Here is a 20,894-nt window from a genome sequence, read left to right as displayed (position 1 = left end):
TGATGGTGATGATGGTGGTGGTGATGATGATGATGGTGATGGTGATGATGGTGGTGATGGTGATGATGGCGATGATGGTGGTGATGATGATGGTGGAGATGATGGTGGTGGTGATGATGGTGATGATGATGATGATGGTGATGATGATGATGATGATGGTGGTGATGATGATGATGGAGATGATGGTGATGGTGGTGATGATGACGGAGATGATGGTGGTGGTAATGGTGATACTGATGGTGAGGATGGTGATGGTGAAGGTGGGACAGCCTGACATCTCCAAGTGTGATAGCAACACCCTCAGTTTGCACCCCCATTGGACAGTATGGGCTTTTCCTGCTTTGTTTTTCTCCATAGCACTCATTGCTTCCAGACAAATCATATAGCAAGTGGTTTACACTCTGTCTCCACCACTAACTCATAAGCCACAAGGACATGGAAACTGTTTCCTCGGCACACAAAACAGGCCCTGCACATAGTAGGACCACAGTTTATAATGAATCAATAGCAGTTGCCATTTCTGTGCCTGGAAGGAACGATGCAGACAGATCTGGGCTGGATGAACTGCTCAGGCCCACCTGCAAGGGATGGGTCATTCCCAGGAGTGCTTTGATGCAGATGAACTTCTTATTAGGGGAAGGTGTGAATTAGTGCTCACCTTTAGTTCAAAGTGGTGAAACTCCCACTGTTGCTGCACATTTTTGAAGTGCTGTCGTGAGCACACTGTGAAAATCCTCATCTCTGTATCATGTCATTTTGGCATTTGTGTTATTTTAAGTCATCTGTGTTTGAACCCCCGTGTTTTTCATTTGTATTTAAAATAATTTAATTACACCCATGGAGTTAAAAAAAAAAGTAGAAAGTATTTTTGCTTTCTTAAAAAATAGATATTTTCATTTAAGTTCAGGTACTACCCATTTCCTCTGTCAGAAGAAACATGTCTGAATAAACAACAAGTTTACCAAAGGCAGACTGGTATGTTTTAAAACCTTTTGGGTGTAAAAATGAAGTGTCTTTCAAAGACAGATCTGCCACATTTAAACTTTAACGACCTTTGAAAACTAACAGGCTGTGCCTACAGTTCAGTGTTTATCTTATGGGTGCCTTGCAGGTCCATTCTCCTCCCAGCCCAGCCACGATCCTTCTCTTTTCTCATTTCCAAAATGCTGAGCTAAGATTAAGGGCAGGTGTGTGTGCCCTGAGTCCATGTGCATGCAGGTGCGTGTGCATGGCATGTGTGTGTCGAGGTTTTCCGTATCCAGGGCAGCTGGAACCCAGCAGGGTGCCCCCACTTCTTTGCCTTAGTTTAGGCTGTTCCAGAAGTTTGCAAGATACAAGAGGATCCAGAATTTCACTGAATCAAAAATCCTTAACTGGTGCAGTGATGTTTAAAGAAGAGGTTGGTTGTGAGGCATTTCATTTTGTTCCCCCACCAGAGGAATAAGTTCTGGGGGCCTTGGGCCTCCCTGTCCATGCAAGCTCCAAGTTTTGCAAAGGCAGGTCGGTGCTGCCTCTCCCCGGCAGCCCCCGGGGCTTGATGCATGGAAGGCAGCGGTGCCGGATTCTGGCAGATGGGTGAGCGAGAGGAGCACCTCCTGCGTGGTTTGCGTCCCCATCCAAATTCACAGGGTAGGTGCTCCTCCCCCGCACGCAGTCCGCTGACTCATAACGTGGAGTCAACACCATGAGCTGGGCCCAGGTGGTCAGCCTCCACTTGAGGGTGGGAAGAGGTTCCACCCAGCGGCCCACAAATGGGGAAAAGTGTGCATCCAGAGCCCTCAGCAGCCCCTTCCATGGCTCATGGGCCCAACAGCCTATGGCAGGTCTTCCCAGAGCCAAGAGCCCACTGGAGCTCCTGCCGGGGGTGGGGGCGGCCTCCCCCGTCTCTCCCAGTGCACAGTACCGACCACAGGTCGGTATGGCACAGCCCTCCGAGAGGGTCTCCGGGTGTTCCCGCAGGGACTGTGGACTGGCTTCCTGTGGCCGCCGGAAATGACCGCAAACGGATGGCTTCAGCCACCAGAAATCTGTTCTCTCACCGTTTTGGAGGCCAGAGCCCCAAATCCAGGTGTCTGCAGGGCCGTGCTCTCTCGGGACCTTGGAGGGCAGAGAAGTCCCTCCTAGCTGAAGGACCCAGAAAGTTTCACGGGCCCTTGGTGCCTGTGGCGTCCAGAGGCTGGTTGTAGGGGGTGGGGGGAGGCAAGCATGGGCAGAACCCAAGGTCAGCTCAGGCACCACCATGCCAGGAGGGAGAGTCAACTTTCCTCCTCTCCTGATCAGTGCGGTGTCCAAAACCAACATCAATTATTCATCATAAAAGGAAAAGGGAGGAATCATGCAGTGGTTTCTGCCCACCCTGTCTGCCATTTATTTTGTCATCTCAGCCGCAAGGTGGGGTGGCCTCTCCTGCCTGAGCCCTGCTTCTAGGGACAGACCTGGACAGAGGTTGTACACTGAAGGGGAGAAACCTCGAGAAGATGAGCAGGGACAAAGATATTCTTTCCAAACCGTACACAGAAAAAGGTCGTGTTTTGGCACAGCAATTGTGTAAAATATTGGGGCTTTTGCATTTCATAGGGTGTTAATTCAAAGAGGGGGAGGGAGAGCTCCGGCGCCCAGCAGAGAATGGGACCCCTGGGTGAGCCCTTGCGGAATTGACAAATGTATCATTCCACCATATCCCAGAGCCAGAAGGGGCAGGATAACAGGATCTAGGGGCCTTTCTCAACTGAATGGCCTGATGTGGGGGCCTTTGGGGGGGACTCAGGTGCTCTCAAAAGCTCTGATGGCCCAGGACCCAGCAGGCTGGACATCATGGGGGAGGCTTCTCGCTCTCCCTGTGCCCAAGCAAGCTGTGAACAGAGGGGTCCTGCTTTCCGGCCAGCCAGGACATTGGCTGGGAGCAACGGGATGGGAGCAAGTGTGTTAGGTCCGGGAATACATTAGCTTGTGTCCACTTCCTGTAGATTTTGTCACCAGCTAACCGCCGACCCACACTTACAACACCCAAGGGCAGAATATGGGAAGGGAAGAGCTAGGGGTAAGTTCTTCTGCCCCTCGGGACGTATTTATGGATTATGACCCAACTGTGTGAGTGTCCTGGGCTGCCCACGACCAAAGACCACAAACTGGGGGCTTAAACCAACAGGGATTTATCCTCTTGTGGTTCTGGGGGTCAGAAGTCCAAAATCAAGGTGTTGACAGAGCCATGCTCCGAGAGAAGATTCTTCCTGCCTCGTCCAGCTTCTGGGGGCTCCAGGCATCACGGAGCTTGTGGCCTCATCCCCTCAGCCTCTGCCTCTGTGGTCACATTGCCTTCTCCTCTTCCCCTGCATCTGTCCTCTGTGTGTCTCTTATAAGGACACCTGTCGTTGGATTAGGGTACACCTGGATAATCGAGGATGACCTTATCTAGAGATCCATCACTTAATTATATCCCTAAATCACATCCCTTATTTCAAATAAGTCCATATTCATAGGTTGCAGGGGTTAGGATGTGGACATATCTTTTTTTAAAAAAATATTATTTATTTATTTTGAGAGAGAGAGAGAGCATAAGAACAGGGGCAGGAGGGGCACAGGGAGAGGAAGAGAGAATCTCAAGCAGACTCCCCACTGAGTGCAGGGCCCAATGTGGGGTTCAATCCCAGGACCCTGAGATCATGACCTGAGCCGAAACCAAGAGTCAAATGCTCAACTGACTGAGCCCCCCAAGGATGTGGACATACCTTTTGGAGACACCGTTCAAGCCACTCCCCCTGCCCACTGGCACCTGAGGTGCAGTCAGTGACTCTTCCTCTTGGGGATGAACACAGAAAGGACTGAGGACCGTTGTCCCCTTCTACACCAGCTCTGACATTTGAGTGCACTTAGTTTCTGATGTGTTTTCTCTCCCAGAGGGCAGGAGCCACATCTTAGGTGTGTTGGTGTCCCAGCATCTAAGGCGGCGATTGGTGATTTGCAGGCATTAAGTAAATATCTGTTCAGTGAATAAGTGAATGAGCAAATGAATGACTTGTAAGACTCCTTCTCTCTCTCATCCATCACCCTTATTCCTGCCATCCTACCTGTGAAGTGGCCGCAGCTTCCAGGTGTCCTGAGGATGGCGCTGGGCATCCTGCCCTGACTTCTGTCCGGCGTAGGCGTCTGGGCCCATGTGGCTCCTGCCAATGGAGATGTGCGCAAGAGGGGAGGGGAATCTGGGAGAGGTGCCTGTGGGACACTCGGGCAGAGCTATCAGGGAGGTCTTGGGAAGGAGAGGTGTGGAACTGGATAAGAATTTGGATGTGGGAGTAATTAACATACCGCGGAGGCTGGGACAATGGGTGAGACATGATTGCCCAGAAGGAATGTGCAAAATGAGGGGGTAGAGGGCCAGTCCTGGGAACACCCACATTTGGAAAGCGGGAAGGAGAGAAGGAGCCACACTCGTCTGACCGGGTGGCCCAGTGGGAAGAGTGTGTCTTCCAAGGTCACACAAGCATGGCTGAAACCCGCCTCCACTGCGTGTTAGCTCTGGGACCTCGGAAACTTACCCTCTCTGAGCCTCCGTTTTGACTTCGGAAAAGGCTTTTTGAAGACTAAGTACATCCAAAGCATGTAGTGAAACAGTTGCCAGATAGCACAATACTAGCTGATGTCTGCTGGGTGCTCATGAGGGCCTGGGCTCCGTGCATCATAATCCAACACTCACATCGACCCTGGGGTGAGCACAACTCCTTTGACTGGCTGGTGAGGACACAGGACAGTTAAGAGTGGTTACAAAACTCGTCTGCAGCCACAGAGCTCATTTCGTGGCAGAGTATTGGATTCCAGCCCTGGAAGAAAGCAGGGAGCTGTTCTTGTGTGAAAAGCAGAGGGGCAGGTAAGAACAGGGATGTAGGTGTGCATGCTGGTGCAGCCGCTCAGAGTCCGGCTAAAGGCCCTGGACTGGGGAAGGTATTCTGGTGACAGCAGAACATGCAAGGAGTCAGGACCATGTTCCATCCAGAACGATCAGGAGAAGTGAGCAGAGCTGCCTTGAAAGATTGTGAAGAACAGGGCCACGAACGAGTTTTGAGATTCTACAGGCCTCAGAGAGCATAACACAGTAGAGCAGGCGAGAGCTATAAAGAAGCAGTCAGCAAATATTTAATTGAACAGAGAAAGAACTTTCTAAACATCACAATGCTAGGGGCTCGGTCGGTGGAGGGGGGACATCTGCCGAGCATGCGCGAGTCTTTGGCCAAGTGCTTGATCGGCCCAGACATGAGACAAAACTACCTGAGGCTGGGGCAAAAACCCACCAGAAAGCACCTCTGAGGACTCACGGGTGTCAGCTCATGCTCCCCCCAGCTGCAGTGGGGCATCCCGTGATACATGGGGCATCACATGGCAGGGTCGTCTGAAGGGCGTCACCTGGATTCAAGGCCGCTTTGCATCTGCACTGTCAAAGCATAGGAGCAAACCTGGAAAACATTAAAGTGATTCTGAGCAACTTAACTACCTGCCAGGACAGAGTCTAACACTAATTAAAGGAATAAACAACAAAATCCAGCATCCAACAACATAAAAATGCAAAGTTACCAAGCAAGCAGAGAAGCAGGAAAATATGACGCATCACTAGGAGGAAAAAAAATTGATCAATAGAGACAGACCCAGAAGTAGTAAAATGATGAGGTAAGAGGATTAGAATGGTAAAACAGCAATTAACAATATGCTCTGTGTACTCAAGAAAGTAGAGGAATCATGAACAGATGAGGAATAGAATGAAAGATATAAAAAAGACCCCAGTGGAACTTTTGTGGTTGGAAAATTGTAACACAGAATGGGATTAACAACAAATAAGATACCAGAGAAGAAAAGATTAGTGACGTTGAAGATGTACCAATAGAAACTCTTTAAAGCACAGAGGGAAAAGATGGAGAAAAATACACAGAACATCCGTGACTTGGGGGGTGATATCAGGTGGTCCCACATCATGTAATAGAAGTCCAAGAAATAGAGAGGAAGGGGACAGAAAAAGCATTTGAAAAAATAATGACCAGGAAGTTTCCATCATGGGTGTAAACTACAAGCCCGCAGATCTACAAAGTTAATAAACCCCAAGCAGAAAAAACATGAAGGACACACACTGAGGTGCATTATCATCAAACTGCTGAAGACAAATGGTAAAGAGAAAATCTTAAAAGCAGCCAGAGAAAAAGGACATGGTGTGTGCAAAGAGGAACAAAGTTGAGAGTTAGTAGACTTGTCACCAAAACATATGCTTTCAGGAGACAGTGGGGCGACATCTTTAAAGTATTGAAAGAAATTGCCAACCTACACACCCAGCAACAGTATATTTCAAAATGAAGGTGAAATAAAGACTTTTTCAGAGTAACAAAAACAGAGAGAGAGTACTTACCAGCAAACCTGTACCATAAGAAATGATAGAGGAAATTCTTCAAGCAAAAGGAGAGTGAAAATGGATGAAATTCAGAAGCACAGGCAGGGATGAAGAACACCATGATTTACAAATAATAACCAGTATGTGGATTAATATAAGAAAATTTTCTCATTTTTAAAATCTCCTTGGAAGATAATTGACTGTTATAGCAAAAAAATAATAGTAATGTATTATTGGGTTTGTGATATACATGGGGTAAGGTGCTAGACACAGAAGCACAAAGGATGGGGGATGATGTGGAAGTATGTTGCTAAGAGATTCTTAAACTATACATGAAGTGGTAGAGTAGTATTTGAGAGGAGACTATTCTAAGTGTAAAATGTATATTGTGAACCTAAGAGCAACCACTAGAAAAAGTGAAATAAAATAAAGTGATAGAACTAGGAATTCACTAATAGAGGTAAAATGAAATTATCCAAGTGCCCAACTAATCCGGAAGAAAGTGCATGCCCACAAAACATGTGACAAGATGGAAGATTTGTACCCCATGTTGATAATTACATTGACTATAAATGATCTATATACTCCATTTAAAAGGCAGAGATTATCTATTTGGGTCAAAAAAAAAAAAAAAAAAACCTAATTGAATGTCATAACAAAAGGGACAGAGACATAGCTTGAATTCAAGGGCTCTCAGTGGCCAAGTCCAGAATGACTGGAGTATCAAAATAAGTAGTACAGTAACAGATTATAATTCATTGAGTAACAGCGAGCCATGCGTCCATGGGGTGGGGGAGAGAGAGACCTTTCTTAGAACTGAATATCAAACTGCAGGGCGCCTGGGTGGCTCAGATGGTTAAGCGTCTGCCTTCGGCTCAGGTCATGATCCCAGGGTTCTGGGATCGAGTCCCGCATCGGGCTCCCTGCTAGGCGGGGAGCCTGCTTCTCCCTCTGCCTCTGCCTCTCTCTCTCTCTCTCTGACTTTCATGAATAAATAAATAAAACATTTTAATAAAAAAACAACTGAATATCAAACTGTTAATACAGAAGTAGCTAATGCTAATATTGATTGTGAGAGTCTGATGAGGAACGGAGTCTTTACACGGTCACAAGTATCTCCCCACCAATTTCCTACTGATTATCAAGGAAAAACAGTGGCTGTGCTCTGTATTCTTCGGAACTGTTAAGATCAAGAATGCCGGAGAAAGGCTGGGGAACTGTTCCAGATCAGAAGAGGCTAAAGAGAAGTGATATCTCCATGAAGTGCTTGGTCGTGGATTGATTCCAGCTCTGCAGGGGAAGGCACTGAACACAGGAGGCTTGGGATGGGATGCAGTCTGAACACAGACTGGGGACTAGGTAATGTCATTATCAGTGTAGAATGCCCGAATTCGGCAACAGCATGGAGGTGATGAAAGACAATATCTTTATTCTCAGGAAATACTAACATGCAAGCATTTAGTCCCCAACTCACTTTCACATGGTTCAGGAAAGAAATAATTTGCACTCCCAGTCCTGCGGGGTGCCGGGCATAGAGGGGTGCAAGATGGTAAGGTTTTCGTTCATTTGGGGATGGGCCCAGGAGAGGGACGGGGACTTTGGTTCCCAGATCACTGAGATCCAATCTTAGAGTGGGAACGGGCACGAGACCAGCTAACACGGCCATGCAGGGAAGAGCAGAAAAGCTGCACATGTGAGAAAGGTGTGATGAATAACCATGAAAACAAGCTGGAGCTCACTGGGTTCTACAGAAAACACCCAGGGCTGGCCAGGCTGCTGTGGCCAACTTTCTGTTCTTTTAAATGACATGAAAGCTATGATTTTACACTCCATTGTCTTGGGACTGTCTTATTTCTGTTCTGGAAGCTATCTGTTGTGGCCCTAACTTGTCAATAAAAGTGATGTTTCTATTTTAAATGTCAAAAAAAAATTGTTTTTTAAATGACGTGGAAGCACCTGGGGTCTGCTGGGGCGCCCTGGGGTCCCCTGTAGGGCAGTTTACGAGCTGCTAATTTCTTCGACCCATCGAGCATCGAGCATCAGCATGCAAAGTGTAAGCGTGACACACTGTTTGTCACCTGACATCCATCCCAGAGGCCGTCTCCAGGAGCGTGCAGCTTGGGACCTCTGGATTCCAGACAGCTTAGCAGCACTTAACTGGGCAAATCAACACAAAGGGAAGGCTATGGATATTGCAAAAGCGGGTCAGACATTTGGAAGATAAAAACACAACAGGGCTTATTGTGATCTCCAGCTTTTCCAGGAATATGGCAAATTAAGAGGAAGGAGACCACCGGGGATCCTGTGAGAAATGGCTGATTCCAGGTCCCGGGGTGGGAAAGGACCAACATGTGCCTGGAGCGTCCGGTTGCACCAGCTCGTGGCAGAGAAGCGCTTAGAGCTTAAAGGGTGGGCCAGCAAGACGCGGGGGCTGCCTTTGGCCACAGAGGATGCCCCTAGAGCCTCCAAAAGAATAATGATGTCATGCGGTGTCCTGGAAAGGATTCTGGAACCGAAAATGGACATTAAGTGAAAACTAAGAAAATCTGAATCAAGTGTGGACTCTGTTTAATAATAGAGCATCTAATGGGTTCATTAATTATAACAAGTGTATCCACTAATATAGGATGTTTATAAGAGGGGAGCCTAGGTGTGGGGTATCTGGGAACTCTGTCTTATCTCCTCGATTTTTCTTCAAATCTGAAACTATCCTAGAAACAACAACAAAAAAGTAAATATATGGAAACACAAGAAGGCTGGCCACAGTAGACTGAGACACATCAAAAATGCAAGAATCATGGAGCAGTGAGAAAGGGAGAGAAACCTAGCAGGGGGGAGGCCAGGATGTCGCAGCAGACAAAGAAGACAGAAAAACAGACAAAGGAACCCCTTCTCTGCACTTGGGACAGAGAAAGTGGACCAAAGAAGGACTTTCCACTAAGAATTACTTCTGTTTACCTTTTGGGTCTCTGAAGACTTTCTTCTCCCCTAAAAACAAAGAGAGAAGATAGCATTTTCTGTCCAATTGTTGGAATTGTAATGATCCTTCCTTGTAATTCAGCATTCCTGTGACACTCTTTAAAATAATTTTGATGATTGTGTGTGACATCGTCATCATAAATAAAAGCCGCAGGTAAAACTGGGCTGTGGAGGGGTGGATGCAATTAGAAAACCCCCTAGGTGTGAAGACTTGAAAGGGTTGCATTTTTTCACCTGAGCTGCAGCCAGCTGAAGGAGAGGGAGCAGGGACCTTCTTCCCCTGGAGTCCCTGGGATTTTACAAGCAATGCTTTTACAGGCAGTTTCTGGCTGGTATGACACTTTCTGAAATAAATTGTATCTTTGTGGAATGAATGTTTTAAATAATCACCAAAGCCAGTTTCCAGATACTCCAGCTCACAGGAATCAACTGAAAACCTCCCCAGCAGAAGTTACACTGAATCTAGGTATCCAAATTAAAAATAAAATAGCTTTTCCAAATATTTTGGTGAAAATAGAAACTTTCCGTTTTATGAGCTATTATTTTTGTCTTCCATCTGTACGCAAAGTAAAACAAAATATTAACGCTTAATTCCATTTTATTTCAACTGTTTAACTTTGCCCCTGAACTTTTAGATAAACATTTACCCGATGGACGAACTAGTGGATTTGAATTTTTGAGACATAGTAAACATTTTCCTATTTAATAATCTATCTAGTTTCTATAAACTGAATCGATTTATTAGATGTTTTAGCTTCTTTCAAGGTTGAATAAAGTTTAAGGTTCACGCAGAATGGTTTGTTTTTTTTTTTTAATATACCCGTTTCTGTTCTATTGTTCCCCATCTTGCTTCCAAAATGGTCATGGAAGTGCGTATCTTGTGTGTAAAAAAAAAGACAAACATGTGTAATCAAGTTTTTGAGGTGAGGCAATGACCTGGGTGTGGCTTATTGGTTACATGTGAGATTGAAGGTCAGGAAATCCAAGACTTGAAATAAACTTTGCCCTTGGTTCTCCTCCCCTCCTTCTCCCCCCATCCTCCGTCCCTCCGTCCCTCCGTCCCTCCTCCCCTCCCCACCCCCAGAGGTGGGCACAGACGGGCAGTTACCTCTCCCACCACTAGGTGCTGTGCAGCACCTGCTGGAGATGTCCAAATTGGCAGCTGGTTTCTGCTCAACAGGAAATGATACGCCTGGGGGCCTTGCTGCCACCAGAAAGTGGACCAACGGGATTCTGGCCACCATGCTTGCCAGTGGAAACAGGTTCTACTTGAATGTCCAGGACTATGCCTTGTTTCTTCGTGTTTTTATGTGTGTCCTGTGAACACTTGGGCATATGCTTCCCGGACAAGCAGGATGTTTTCTTCCTGAACCATGACTATTCACAGCGATCACCACTGCTGACGGCTTCTGACTGATTCCTGGTGGCTTATGTTGAGAGTTGGCTGCGACACCTGGGAGGTGGAAATCCAAGGTCCAAAAGGTGCCAAAAGCCCAGCTCAGCAGAGTAAGCCAGGACCTGGCATGAAATAAGATCAGGGAGCTCAGATCACTGCCTGCACCTTCCCAGGGCTCCCCATGTCACCAGCGGAGATGCAGGTGTCCTGGGGGCCTCGCACCTTGGAACTTCAGTGTGGCTGTTTCAGCTCTTTACAGCTGGTTGAACTTGGCTGAGTCACTTTGCCTCCCTCTGCCTTGGTTTCCTCATCCATCAAGTGGGGATAATAGTCCCTGCCTAAAGGTTTTCTCGAAGAGGACCAAAAGAGTGGGTATGACGTGCCACACCTGTCACATAGTTGGTGTTGAATAAATGGTGGTTTGTTCATTCACTCAGCAGGTGGTGCTTGGAGCACCTGCTATGTTCCAGGCACTGTTGCAGGCACTGGGGTTGGATTTTTTTAAATATTTGTGTTGAATTGTCCTCACCAGACAAAAGCTAAAAGGTAATGGTAGGGATAGCTAGTCCAGGGAGTGAATGAATGAATGAAGAGTGAGTGAGGAAACGATGTGCCCACCTAGTCTTCTACAAATATGCATCTATCTGTGCTTTAAGCAACAGATGTGGCCCCTGGGCTGTTTGAGGTGTGATCCCTCCATCCCTGCAGAGGACAGACCGCATTCTGGGGCAGTCACTTGAATGTTACCTGGAGATTTTCGTCCTGGACCCGGTCCTTTAACATGGAAGCCAGGGATGCCTGGGTGGCTCAGTCGGTTAAGTGTCTGCCTTCGGCTCAGGTCATGATCATGTTTAACTTTTGAATGTTAATCTTATGTTCAGGGACCTCGCCCAATTTATTTATTAATTCTGATCATCTGTGTGTCGATACTTCTGGGTTTTCTCCTTCTGCCTCTGTCTCTCTCTCTGTCTCTCATGAATAAATAAATAAAATCTTTAAAAAAAAAAAAAACATGGAAGCCAGTCCGCCGGCTGGGGAGAAGTTGCTCGAATCCGTAGCAGGAAGCTCCTTGGGGTGAGGCCCACTCTCTGCACCTTCTCCACCTATCTGGAACATTCAGGAACAGTGCACCCCGAAGGTGCCTTACAGATGATAAGTACTTAAATGAGCATATGCCTGAAGTTCACGGCTCTGCCTCCCGTTGGGGGTGGTTAACTTTGGAAAGCAGAAAGCACGCGGTATTTGTAGGTAGGAGACCTGGGCTCGAATCCTCCTCTGCCATTCACTGCTGTGTGACCCCCAGCGAGTTCATTCACACCTCTGACCTCGTTCTCATCTGTAACATGGGGATACCAGCAGGGTGAGGGGAAACTAAGAGGGGGGTGTCTGGAGGTTCTTAGGAGGATGGAAAAGTACCAGCGTGGTGCAGATACACCCGTTCTCCTGCTGCGGGCCATTTGAGTTGTTTCCAGTCGGGGCTGTGATGAACAATGCTGCAGAGAACGCTCCTGAGCTGGTCTCTTGGTGAACTCACTCGCGCCCTTCCGCTGGGTGCCTGGACCACTGCAGGGTCCAGGACACACCCGAGTTTCCCTCGGTCCTTGCTGCCCGTTTTCCAAAGTGGTTGTGTTGGCAGGTGCGTGCCATCCCTGATGTGCGGGTTGTGAGGTTTAGGGTTGTTTCGTTTTGCTTTGCTCTGCGTGTTCTGGGGAGTGCATAGCGGGATCTCTCGTGGCTTTAATTTGCATTTCTCTGAGGAGTGATGGTGGCGATCACCATGTCGTGTGCACACGGGCCACTGGGAGTCTCTTTTAATGAAATAATTTTGAATTGTGTTGTCTTTCTCTATTCCTTTGTAAGAGTACTTTATGTATTTTGGATACAAGTCCTTTGAGCTAATATATGCGTGGCAAGTGTCTCCCCGCTCCGACCCCCCCATCCATGGTCCACCTTGTCACCAGCTTCGTGATTTCTTTTCATCAGCATGAGTTCTCAACTATAATGGAACCCAACATGTCTATCCTTTCATTTGGGGGGACTGTTTTCTGGGTCTCATTTAAGAAATGTTTGTCCACCCTGAGGTCATGAAGATAGTCTCTCATGGTATCTTCTAGAAGCTCTGTTGTTTTACTTCCCACATCTGGAGTTGGCTTCGTGTGAGGCTCATCTCTCTTCCTGTGGCAGTCCTCACCCTTTGCTGGCTCCACACCGTTTACTGGCAAGATGGTCCTCTCCTCCAGCGTAGACTTCACATCAGTCAAATAATCGTGTATTTGTAGGTCTGTCCCTGGACTCCCCTTTGCTCCCTGTGTCCATGTATCTCTCCTTGAACAATCCTCTGCTGTGCCAATGGTGGTAGCTTGAAGTCTCCCGGTCACATATAATACGTCCCCTAGCCTGAACCCCAAATTGTTGTTACTGTTGTCGGCTCTTTGCATTTCCAGGTAAATGTCAGTATCCGCTTGCCAGTCTTCTCTGTCCTACACACACACCTCCTGACCATTTGGTTGGGATCACGCTGAAGCTACAGATCAATCAGGGGAGAACTGACAGCTGTACCATATGGAGTCTTCCAATCCACAGACATAGAATATTACCCCACTGATGTACTATACCATGGTTTTCTTTGTTGAAAGCATGCACGTCTTTTGCTTGTTCTTAACTGTCTAATTTTCTGATGCTACTTCAAAAGGCATAAGTTTTCCAGATTCTGTTTGTTCCTAGTGTATGGAAGAATGTTTAACTTTTGAATGTTAATCTTATGTTCAGGGACCTCGCCCAATTTATTTATTAATTCTGATCATCTGTGTGTCGATACTTCTGGGTTTTCTCCATGCCAAGTTACATTGCCTGTGGGTAATGTCAGTCCTGTTTCTTCCTTTCCAAACCATAGCTTCTTCCTTATTGCTTTGGCCTCCCTGCATCCCCGGGACCTTCAGGACGACATTGAATAGGGGGGGATGCAGACATCCACGCTTGCGTTCCAGCCTCCCTGTTTCACCCGTTCGCATTCGACCTTCGTGTCGTAGGTTCAGTCCTTTACCTTGAGTTTGCTACGAGCTTTTCTCGTAAACAGGTGTTACGTTTTACCAAAGGCTTTCCCAACACCTGTGGAGATGATCACTTGGTTCCTTCTTTATTTTGTTAATTTTTAAAAATATTACACTGCCCTTACATGCCTGCGATAAATTTCATTTGGTTATAATATATTAGCTTCATCGGTGGAATTAGTGTGGTGCCATTTTTGCTTTGGGTTTTGCGTCTGTGTTTATGGGGGATAAAGTCTCTTATAATGTCTTTTTTACCAGTTAAAATGAATTGTGCAGAAGTCCCTCTTTATTCCTGGAAGAGTTTGTGGAAGATGGGTGTTATTTCTTCCTGAAATGCTTAGAAAGTTTCACCAGGGGAGCCCTATGGATCTAGAATTGTCTTTGTGGAAAGGATTATAATCACACATCAAATTTATTTTATAGATAGAGGACTATTGGGATTATTTCTTCTTAGGTAAATTTTGGGAGGTTGTGTTCCTCTAGAAAACTGTCTGTTTCATCTAAATTTTCCCATTTCTTTGCATGAAGTTATTCATGACGTGCTCATGTTCTCTTTCTGATGTCTACAGGACTAGGAGTGATGTTGTCTCTTTATTCCAGCCGCTGACCATTCGTGTCTTCCTTCTCTTCCCCCCAAAGAAGGGCCCTGATCACGATCCTCCCCTGGCCTTCCTCCTTCTCGTCTCTCCCGGTGGGTGAGATCTTTGGGGCCCGGGGGACCGCCCACCTGAGCCCACACTTCCCTTCTGAGACCATGCTTGGACTCTCAGGCTCCGAAGATGCCACACAGCCCCAGCTGACTTCTGCAGCCTGCACGGACATCGTCCGGGGACTACCCTCTCAAAGGCAGACCGTGGGCACCCCTGGTGGGCCCCATGGGCAGCTGTGGGGCAGCTGTGGGTGGGGTTGTGGTCAGAGCTTGGACGGGCAGCCTCCGCATGGTACGGGATCGTGCTGAGGTGGTGGGCAGGCACCGTGTCCCCATCACCCCATATTCTGGCACCGATCTGCAAGGAGTTTGTGACTTCTAAATTTGAACCTCACCTTTTTTGTTGTGAGAAAGTGCATTTCTCAAAGTAGGAGGAGAGAATATGCTTATTTAATAGTTTGTTAGCTTGATTTATAACATAGATATTAGACATATGCACACAGACTACTCTTGCTAGGGGCAGGCCTGCGTCTTGATAGAGGTTCATCGAAATTATTAGTCTTTCCACAGAGCGGAATTTTAGGTTTGTTAATTTCTCCACGACACATTAGTTTTCTAAATCACAGATGTCCACACTTATCTGCATTATTTGCCTCCTGTGTTATGTTGATTTGCTGTTTTTTCCTAGCTTCTTGGTATGCACACTTAGATTACGGGTTTTCAGCCTTCTTTCTGATTGTGTGCATTTTAGGGCCGTCCAGCTGTCTTCACCCGCAGGCTCAGCTGCGTATGATGATATGGGATATCGTATCTTCGCATCTCAGTCTTCACTGTGATGTCTTCTTTGGTCTGCAGGTTATCTAGAAGAGTATCACTTGATTTCCAAACATTGGACCATTTTTTTTAGTTGTGTTTTTGTTATCAGTCTCTATCTGTTTCCACTGCACTCAGAGGACAAGAGCTCGGTACTCTAAAATGTGTCGAGACTGTCTTTACGGCCCAGCATGGGCCACTGAGGCACATGGCCCGCGTGCACTTGGAAAGTCCATATCCCATAGTTCTAACAGATTCTTCCGTCTGCAGTCCTACCATTTGTGCAAGGCGTTAAAGTTATGCAGTGATTGAGGATTTATTCCTTATTTCAGCTCTGTCGGGTTTGGTTTCATGTGGGGTGAGAATATAATTGACAATTGCTGTATCTTTCTGCTGAGTTGGTGTGCCATTACGAAACATCCTTTTTCATCCCTAGGAAAGCTTCTTGCTTTGAAATCTACCGTATTTGATATTAGGATAACTGCACCAGCTTTAATTGTACTTACATGGTCTATACTTCATCCATCTTTCAACATGTGAGCATTTAGGGTCTTTATATTAAAGTGTGTCTGCTGTAGATAGTAGAGAGTGGAAGTTTACAAAAAATGTAGCCTGATAATGTTGTCATTTAATTGGAGTATTTAGCCCATTGATACTTAATATAATTATTAATGTACGTCTGAATGTATACCCACCACTTACTCTTTGTTTCTTATTGGTCCCATTTAGTTTTTGGACTTTTTTTACCTCCTTCTTTTTGATTCATAAATTCTTGTTTAATTCCAATTGTTCTTCGATTAGCTGGTTAGCTGTACATTCCTTTATTCTTCTTCTAATGGTTGCACCAGAAATTATGAAATGCATCCCTGGCTTTTTAGAGTCTGTCTTAAAATCGCACTTTTACAATTTTTGAACCTTAAATGCCTTTCACTTCATTTATCTCTCTTCCCTTTTGTTTCATTTTTGTTGTGTATTAATTCTATTTATATCTTAATCCCACAGGATGTTATTCTTGCTGGTTTAAGCAGTGGCTTGCTCACGCATTTGCTCTTTCCAGTGTCCATCCATGATGCTTCCATCTGGGGTTCTTTCTCTCCTGTCTGAAAAAAAATCCCTGTACTGTTTCTTTTAGTGCGGGTCTGCCGGCCGCAAATCCTCTTAGATGTTATTCATCTGAAAACGTCTTTATCTTACCTTCATTTTTGAAAGATATTTTCTCTCCACACAGAATCTTAAGTAGGTGGTTGTTTTTTTCCAGCGATTTAAATATGCCCTTTTATTATCTTTGGCTTCCACCATTTCTCATTTCTCAGGAAAGTCAGCCATTAGTCCTATGATTGATCTTTTGAAAACATGCTTTTTTTCCTCTGGCTGATTTTAAGGATTTTTTTCCTTGTCCTTCATTTCCACCATTTTCCCAATGAGGTGCCTACGTGTTGTTTTCTCTGTCCACCTCCACTTGAGGATCGGAATGCTCCTCGTAAAGTCTGTGAGGAAGGAGACCTCCCCTCCCTCTCTTCCCCCAGAACTCCCAGCACACCTGCGGGAGGCCTGGTCCCCAAAACTTGTGTGTCTCTGTCGGTCTTCTCTGTGCTCCAACTTGAGGATTTTCTACTGGCCTCTCAGTTCACTGACCTCGTCCACTCCAATTTGCTGCTCTGCCCACCTTCCGAATTCTCATTTGGGGCTTTCCATCCGAGGCACCCTGCAGATTCCAGCTCTCCTACTGAAATTCTCCTTGTTTTCATTTAGATTCTCCAGCAGGTTAATGTACGAGTCTGATAACCCCCAACACCTGGGTCTGCCGTTGGTCTGTTTCTCTTCTCATTTGTTTGTTTGTTTGTTTTGCTTGAGTTTGAATTATTTGACCCTGCCTCCTGGCACTTGCTATAATTTTTCATGGAAACTTGAATGCTGTGCGTGATAAAGGGATGGCTCTGGCCCATGCTCACCTCTTCCAAAGAGGATTTTCATGTCTTTAGTGGGCAGAAATGAACAGATCTGCTCGTTTCTCTTGGGGTTGGAGATGATTTGAGGCTCGACTTTGGATTTAGGGAGGCTGGGCTCCTGAAACATAGCCTTTCAGGGCTCTCAATTGCAAGCTGGCAAGTTTATAAGGACCCCCACATCCCGAGGGGCCCCAGACTCCAGACTTGGCATCGTCAGACAGGAGTGAGGTGGGGTGGATGGCCTAGAAGTGGCCGTCTCTCTGCCGCCTTGTCCAGCATCCCCTCCTCGGGGCTTCCGTGGACTCTGTGCCCCTATCGATCAGGGGTTACTGGTCCAGCGGCATCATGGTCAGCTGTATGCATGTCTGTCCTCCTGAGATTAGAGGTCCCCAAACCTAGCTGCCCTCCGAGCCCCTCGGAACGGCTGAAATCTCTGAATGTGAAGACCGACATCTATATTTTGTAAAGCTCCCCAGGTGAAGCAGCGGCTATCTAGACCTTCACTTTGTAAATATCGGCCAAGACTTTGCTGGGGTAGAAAAGTGCCATAGGCTGGAGTGCACCTGGGACTTACTGTGCATTTGTTGAAATAAGAAGGGGAGGGAAGCATTCCTCAGGAAAGCGGATCCCAGCCCCTGATCCCATGGGAGCCGCCCCAGCTCCCGCCTTACTCTGGTGACCAGCGGCCTTGCAGCGAGAGCGCGGGCATTTTAGCTGAGTGATGTCTGCCTTTCTTAAAGATAAGAGTAAATTTATGTTAATGAAGGTCTTATCACTCAGGCATTACCCTTTGCCTGGAAGCCCAGCCTTCCCAATGCCTCACCCTGTTTTCTTGGTGTCTCGTTACCCGTGATAAGGAGAATGCCTTCACCCCATTGTGATTCTGCACCCACCCACCCACTTCCCCAGAACTCTGTTTGTTCTGGGGAAATACGACTTGGCCATATCAGGTCATTTTCCCCTCCTTGGGTCATTTTTTGTTGAATCGAAGTCGGGCCAGGCCAGGACGAAGGTGTGACCTCGGCTGGCTCTGGGCTGGCCCTTGGGTTACCCACCCCCCGCCCCCGCCACTGCCCCCTGGCCTCTGTGAGCCGGCTCCAGTTTCTCTCCTCCCTCTTGTTTCTTTCTCTTCTTTTCTGTTCCCTTCTTTGAGTCCTCCTTTTTTTCTCAATCTGGAAGCAAAAGCCTTCCCACTTTGGAGGAGGATGGATGAACGCGGTGGGGCGTGGCCCGCTGACGTCACCTACCTTCCCCCCAGAGGCTGTTTCTACGGTGGGCGTGGCCGAAAGGGGTCTCCCGCCACACTGGCAGGTTCATGGCTCATGGAGGGGGGGCACTTATGAAGTACCACCCGGAGTCCTCCCTGCTGCCTCGCAGGCTCCCTGCATCAGGTTGATGGGGCTGGAGCCCCAGCCCGCAGGGGCAGGTCTGGACACTCAGTAGAGTCTGCGCCCATGCAGCTGGAGTGGGGGGGACCACGCTCAGGCCCCTACTGTCAGGAAGAACCCCACGACCCCCCTCCCCGCAGTGCTGGCTCCCTGGCCTCAGCCCCGCAGATGAGAAGGAAATCTTCTCCAAAGGCCAGATGCTTATCTGAGAAACAGGTTTCTCCATCCCCATGTCGCCGGTTGTGGGCTCTAAACCATTTTTCCTCCTTTGTTCTTGGTTCTATTTTTTCAGTGGAGAAATTTTTCAGATGGACACCCAGGACTGAGATGAACTTTAAAATTGCCCATAGGGATCAGACAGATGCTGGCCCCTTCCCTGCTTGTGCTGGCGGCCAAAGTCAAGGCACTGGGCAGTGAAGGGCTGGCCCCTTCCCAGCCAGCCCAGCAGGAAATAAAAGGTTTTCCTTGTCCTCCTTCCCCCAAACCCCTTCCTCCTTCCCTTTCCTTTTGCTGTGGAAAGTTCTTTCCCTTTCTCCACATCCTTCATCCCCACCAGTCCATGGGCTTGATGCCAGTTGCCCTGTTTGCTTATTAAAATTATTTGGAAGAGAAAAGTCATTTACACCTTAGTATGAATTTGATCAGTAGTTTGCCTTTTCTTAGGATGTTTGCTTTCTGGGTCAGTGAAAAGCTTAGTGCCGCAGTGTAGACATTCAGGGTAGTTCCAGGAAACAGGGGTTAGGGAAGGAGGGCCTCCCCAGAGTCCAGGCACTCATGTTCGAGAGCTGCTAACCCTGAGTCCTGGCTGAGTCTGCCTACTGCCCATGTTCCAGAACAAAGGACATGGTGGAGATTTGTGGCACAACCAAGACAGGGCGTAGAGAGAGCTGGGGCTGGGCCAGGCAAGGAGGGGACGCATGGAGCTTCACAGGACAGCTGATTCCAGTCTGCGACGTGGTTGCTGCGAAGGAGTCACTGTGTGGGGCCCCAGTGCGGAAGCGGCTGGTTTTGGGGAGCAGGTTCCGCAGGGGCCATCAGCCACTTCTGGAGTCCTCAGGAGCTCTGTGCTCAGTGTTACTAGCGGAGGACTTGCACGTTGTTGGGGGTCCCTGGCGGAAATGCACAGCCTGAATCCCTACTTGTAAGCTCCTCTCCAACCCAGCAGACTCGGAGCCCCTGCAGCCCAGCCCGCCCCTCCGAGCTCCTCCCAGCCTCCGGGCTGCTGCCGGGCTGTGGCCTCCACCTGGAGTGTTCCTCCCTGGACCTCCTTTCTCGGGGCTGGCTCCTCTCAGCATACCGGCCTCTGCTCAGTTGTCCCCTCCCCGGAGAGGCCTTCGCACCACCCGCCGTCCTGTGCCGCCCCCACCACCGCCCGCCGATATTCCTGCTTGTTCTCTGTCTGCCTCCCCGCCGCGTGTACGTCCCGCGGGAGCAGCGGCTCGTCTGCAGGGTTCACCCCACGTCTCCAGCCTGGCGCTCAGAGATGCTCGGCGAAGGCATGAACGTGCACCGTGCGAATGAATGCGTGGCGAGAGGCGGGGCTGGGGCCATCAGCCTGCCTATTATTCGGACCCGGACCCCAGAGCCTACATAATTTGTTCGAGGTCACCCTGCAGGCGTACAGGAACTTGGAGGGATTCTCTGGAAAGTTCCATTCCAATAGATGAGTTAACAGCACTTCTCCAAGTCCCCTGGGAAGGTCTCTTCCACGGGCATTTATTGAGCACCTGCTCTGTGTCAGGCACGTTGTGTCTTCCTGTCCTTGGTGATTCAGGGTGGGGCTGGCAGGGGCATCCTGATGTTGGCCCTGCTGCTGATGTGGCCCGGGGAAGACTTCTGGGGAGTTTAAAATACCTCCAGGTGCAGAGATGCAGGCCAGACCACCATGGTGACATTCCCCTCTCCGGAGGGTCGGGCACCCCAGGGGCCGCCCGTGGCACGGCCTCACCGTGGTCAGACGGGAAGAGGCGCTGACCGCAGGGGCCAGCTGAGCCCTGTCGTCCGGCCGGGAAGCTGGATGCTCACCCCGAGGGACATGCGGAAGGGCCCAGAAGCAAGGAAGGGCCGTCCGATAGCTGAGGGAGGTCACTCTGCTGCTGGTGCTGCCCACGCCGGTCACCCTGGTCTGCAAGGACCTTTCTCTGCAAGGGTGCCCCCTGCTCGTGAGAAGAAAGCACCAATGCACATCGTTACAGATCCTTGTGTTTGCGTCAAGACGGAGTCCCTGTTGCCAGTCCCGCTCCCCAACCCCTCCAGCAAGGTCTCTCCTGAGTGGCTGTGAATGCCTGCTTGCAGCGAGGCCC

The sequence above is a fragment of the Neomonachus schauinslandi genome, chromosome 11 (genome assembly GCF_002201575.2).
Source record: "Neomonachus schauinslandi chromosome 11, ASM220157v2, whole genome shotgun sequence".
Taxonomy (NCBI): domain Eukaryota; kingdom Metazoa; phylum Chordata; class Mammalia; order Carnivora; family Phocidae; genus Neomonachus; species Neomonachus schauinslandi.
This window is presented reverse-complemented; position numbering follows the sequence as displayed.